This window comes from Durio zibethinus, chromosome 14 (genome assembly GCF_047325235.1).
Source record: "Durio zibethinus cultivar Kanyao isolate XHJ-2024 chromosome 14, ASM4732523v1, whole genome shotgun sequence".
Lineage (NCBI taxonomy): Eukaryota > Viridiplantae > Streptophyta > Magnoliopsida > Malvales > Malvaceae > Durio > Durio zibethinus.
Genome location: NC_143175.1, coordinates 4157225 through 4163224, shown reverse-complemented (window position 1 = coordinate 4163224; position 6000 = coordinate 4157225).

Sequence of the window (6000 nt, the reverse complement as noted above, 5' to 3'; positions counted from 1 at the left end):
CATTCCATTTGTAACTGGAATGAAATTTAGTAATGGAAGAATGTGATCAAATATGTATGTCTTTTTAACTTTTTAATTGTGAAGAATATGAAGGCTTGTCAATTTTCTTAATTAAAGTATGGATATACCATTGAGTTTATTCTTCTTTACCTTTAGAGGGGCATATTTTATATATGGTTATGGAATTTCAAAACAATCAAAGTTATCACTTTTTTTTTTTTTTTACTCTTATTGATTCTTAATTTTTTTAGTAAAAAAAAAATTAAAAATAAATAAGTTATTTAATCTTCAGGTTAAGACAAGATATATCGTATCTAACAGTTTAAAGCATGTGACTGTAGATCGTGTATTTGAATTGATTTCAATAAATAACCATTCACATAACTCAAACTCAAAATTTTTTTGTCGAAAAAGATAAATTTTAATTAATTAAACTAATCATTTATTGATTTATTGATTCTTAATTTTATTATTTTATATATGTCAATTATAATTATAATAATAATTGCCGACAATATTATGCAAGAGAATTGTCTTGGTCTGGTCATGTACTTCTGTCTTCCTATGTATTAAATTTGTCCATGGATTGAGTCAAATCCGGCCTCATTAGTCAAGTTCAATGGTTAAAATTTTTTTAAAAGTATATTAAAATATTAATATTTTAAATATATTTTTAAATGAAATAAAAAAATTTAAAATTAAACCAAACTTGTATTTTAAAATTCATGACCAAAATAAATTCGTTTACAGGTCTACTATGTACCAAAAGACCAAAAACTGTATTTTCAGGTCTACTCCGAATTAATTTTATTATTACTTATTGATAACAATTAGAATATCAAATTTTGTTGTTTTAAAGGAAATGTAGGTATAATCTATTTTGATAAAGATGATATTTTCGTGAAAATTATCCTTGAATGTTCGAGAACGTTTATTTTCAGGGTGATATGTGAGCGTTTTCGCTTTTATTTTTTCCTTCCCTTAATCATGAGATTCTTGTTAATGTCAATGTATGTAAATTTAGTCCAATTTTTTAAGATGAACATTAAATTTATTAATACATATAATTATATTATATTTATTTCATATTAAATATATATAAAATATAAAATATTATTATATCAAAATTTATATTAGGATGCAAAATATAAATTTTATTTTTTATTTTTATCAAATCATTTATAATTTTTATTTAAAATTTTAAATTATATTATTATATTATATTTAAAAGTATTGAATCTAATTAAAATCGTGATATATGATTTAGCCGCTACAAACCCACCGTAACCATGACCTGAATATTATTTTATTTTAATCATCCATTTTTTTTCCTTTTTCTATTGCTTTTATTATTCAACAAAGTACGACGCGAAACGATGAGTTTTTTTTTTATGATGTAATGGACGGCTGAGAACAGACCAAACTACAATTATTGGAGTTGGGTACACGTGTCGTTCCGGGCGGAAAATTAAGTGGTGTGATTCAGACGGCAATTTTCAGGTGCTTCGACTTTCTAAGGCGGCGTGTATTCCATCACTTTCACTATAGTTAAAAATAATACTAAAATTATGATTTTTTTTTTTTAGAAAAAAACGCTATTGAAAAAAAATTAAAAAATAAAAATAAAAATTTGCCTTTACCGGTATTACCGGTGAAAAAGACAAAACATGTGTCAATGTCCACAGCTTACCAGAAATTCATGGAATTCTAATTTTAAATTTGGTGGGGTTCATTTTGTAATTTAAAATTTTAATAATTTTAGAAGTTTGAAGGGAATTGCAAATATTGTTAAATTACTTACGTGTATCGTTTGAACACAAACACCTAAATTCTTATTCAACTTCCCCATCATCAAAAAGTATTTTTTAGGAAAAAAAAATCTTTATTAGACAAATTGGTATTGTTTTTTATTTCTCCTCCCCTCGTCTTATTCGATAAAATGTGTGGAGTCTAATTGTTTTTTTTTAATGTTGATTGTTCCTATCGAAAATCAAAACACAAATGGACTTTTGTGATAAGATCTAAATGGAGTTGGAAAGAGATGGTAAATCTCCCTCCTCAAGTATAGGGCTTCAAGTTCGCTAAACTAAATTTTTATGTAAAATATTATTAGTGTTATAAATATTCATTTAGTAAATAATGTCAACTTTCATGTTAAGTCAAATATACATTTAATTGTCACATTATTATTAAAAAAGATCGATATTCAAATTCTTTGCTATAGTGTGGGCTAGTCTTTATCTTTTTATCTATGAAAAGAGCTCATTTAATTATCACCACTAATATCCTATCAACATATCATCTCATAATAAATCAATTTTTCTTTAACTTATCTAAAGTTATTAAATGCAAGTCATATTGTCCAAAAATCGTTAAATACAGCTCACATTCATCTACGCAGACCTTTGTCAAGCTCAGATGAACTTTTCATCAAATGTCACCAACTTTGATCACACCGTTGTCCATAATCTCATATATAAGGTAAGAGATCTAGGTATAGGATTATGAACTTTTATTCCTCAAGCTTATTCAATAGTTTTTGCCACTTATCCTTTTCTTCCTCCAACCTTAATCTAAGACATTTGACTGACTTGAACGTCAAAATGTGTTCTAAAAAACTAACTCCAACACTCTCTAATTGTGCTTTCATGCTACAAAACCAAACCTTTTCTAAAACACATTTCATGTCATCATCAGAACTCCTCAACTCAATGTCCCCTAAAACACAATCAACAATTAGTAAGATTATTTTAGAATTTTCATATGTGCATATTATAGAAGAGTCGCCAACCTGAGATTATATAATCTTGTTTGTAATCTTTCTTTTATTATAATGAAAATTTATAGTCATTATAAGTGGACATAACCCTCATATTGAGAGTGAACTATTATAAATTTTATGTGTTCCTTATATTTTATTTTTTTGAATTTGTTTACTATCATTTTGTGAGAATAGATTTTGAACTTTAATCCTAATATTGTTTACTTACCATTTCACTACATTTTAAATGAACATTCGTTTTAAAGAAAACGAAACGAGTAATGATAATACATGAAAATTACAATTAATTTTACTAGTAGTTACTATTAATCTTTTGTGAAAGACAGTAATATAAAAAATTAAGAAAATTTTTATTGAATAAAAAATCTAAAAAAGTTATGAAATTTGGAAAATATTGAAGATTTAATCATTCCAAGGAAAAAGGAATTAAAATTTCAAAAAGTAAACAACAATGTTATGAGTTCTTATACTGAAGATATTGACAAACAATTTTGGAAATTGAAAAATTGCACAAATGAACAATTGAAAATTAATTGTTAAAAGTATTCCTAGTGAGTGACTTTTTTTAAAAAAAAAAATAATTCTTTTTAAGAAAATAACTTGAACTTTAGGTTTAGCGTCATCAATTACTATTGGTAACACCAAATGCAACAACACAAATTGGAGGCTGTTAAATGATAGCGATAAAAAATTGGTAATCCTTCTTTTGAAAATTAAAGCAGCCATGACATGTAAATACATAACTTTGGTGACAATAATAATAAAAAATTAGGTAGTATCCAGTGCATTGTTACGGTTCAATAATAAGAACAATTAAAAATATTAAAATATATTTATATGTACTTGTTTTATTAATTTGTGAAATATTAAACTTTCTAATAACAAATATGAAAATCTATCATGAACAATAATAATAAAAAAAAAGAATTGAAATTGATTGAGAATTTTGCAGCACGAATCAACAAATTCATAATCAAATCCTTTTAATACCTTTCAAATTTGTAAGCTAGGTCTTTTAACTAATGGGTCATGGAAAAAAGAAGTGTAAATTAGTAAGTATATTCACAATAAATCATATGAGTTTAAATCAAATAATAAAAAAAATATTTACAAATCAGCGAATGTTTTTTTAGAAAAGCAAAATCTGGATGAAAACTAAAAAATAAATAAAGAGTAATTGTTTTTTTTTTTTAAGTTTTCTTATAAAGATTTTTGGAAGATTACTAACATTAAATGGATTGACAAGAAAATAATTAGAAAAGGAAGAAAAAGAGATTTCATCGTTTTTATGTTTAATGAATTAAACTTTTCATTTCTTTTTCATTCAATAAATGGATTAATTGTGACAATGGGGTGAAGAAATCGATAACTGCTGGAATTAAATACTTATTGATTTGAATATTTTCTTGGATAATTATAGAGTTTTAATTTGCAAGTTGAAAAGTCAAATTAGTTTGTGGAATTTTACGGTCAAACAAATAGAAAAAATTTTCTAAAAATAAAAAATTAGTTTATCTATAAAGTTGATACGTGTCATCTTTTCATAAAACTATAGGTTTAAATAGAATTATGTTAAATGTTGTTTTTAAACTCGAAATTTAATTCAATTAATTTATATAATTATATTTTAAATGTGACATTCAATAGATTTGAAATTTAAATATCGGCATTCGTAATCCATTTCCCTTATTCCCAAATTAAAACCTTTTTTATAAAAGAAATAATGATACTACTTTTTATGTTCTTTCTTAAAACTTATGGACATTTAAGCCTAGCACTTGGGTACATTCACTTAAAATAAAAGAAAAATTAAGCAAAATTAAAAGTGTAACAATTGTTCAATTTGATATATTTGTTAGTTTTTTTTTTTATAATAACAAATATATCAAGGGGTATGATCAATTTATATCAGTATAAAATTTTTGAATTTTACATTTTCTTAGTCATTAATTTATATAGATCTAAGAGATGAGAGAAATAAGTAAAAAAAAAAAAAAGTTTAGTCTCATTTATTGAATCTATTAAATCAATGATTAGAAAAATATGTAAAATTAAAAAATTTTATACTAATATAAGTTAATCCCTCCTTATATATATCAAATGTGTTTATTATATAATTATGCATATAAATAATAAGAACTATCCTTGAAAGCTCTCTGGACCAAATCTTTTAATAAATGCCAATATCACAATTTGGTTACCAAATGCATTACATGCTAATTTATCTTATTGATGCTACCATTAAAAGTTTAACATGCATTTGGTATATAAAATTATGATAAGATACGATAAAATAATATTATAAATAGGATTAGATTAAATAATATCATAATATATTATTTTGATTTGTGCAAAATTAGAATAAGATAATTTATTTATTTGTTAAAATGATGTTTTCCTAAAGTTTATATAATTTAAATTATTAATGAAAGTTTTAAGGGTATAATATGATATATAAGTTCAATCTCATGAATTAAAAATAATCTTCTCCATTTTAAAATAATTGAATCATCTTATTGCAAAAGAATAATTATTCCTCATTGTAATATTATCTTTTTTATATATATACAAACTAAACATAATATAATATGATTATTATTATATCTTATCCATTACCTTATACACTAAATATATCCTTAATTAATTAAATATTGTATTATGGGTGTTGTTTGTAATTGTTAAATCAAATCGGAGTTGTTTGATATCAATTCAAAGAGATGATTTCCCAATCTTATTAATTCAGCCTTAATTGACTTTTTGTTTCCATTTTCATCTTCACAGATTTGAACAACTAAGGTTTTTTAAGAATTTTTTTTTCATGAATTGCATGTATTAATATAAATTACAATTATAATAATTTTTTAATATTATTAGAGATATTTTCGAAATTTACATGAAATTTAATCTTTTTTCGAATCGGTTTTAAAATTTATTTTTTCATATTGATTTTATGCATATTCAAAATTTTTTAATATTAATTTGATACATTTAAAATTTTATTCTTAAAATATTTTTCATATACATAAATTGACAAAGAAAAACAGTTCCACCAACAATCTTCAACATGCATCAAGAAAAAAATCAACAAATAAATCAAACCACCAAACCAATATTTAATCAGATGAAACCCTTATTTATTTAATTCAAGGAATTTTAATGGAAAGACATCAACCATGTAAAAAACTGTGATTTGACATCCAAATTTCACTTCCTCTTCA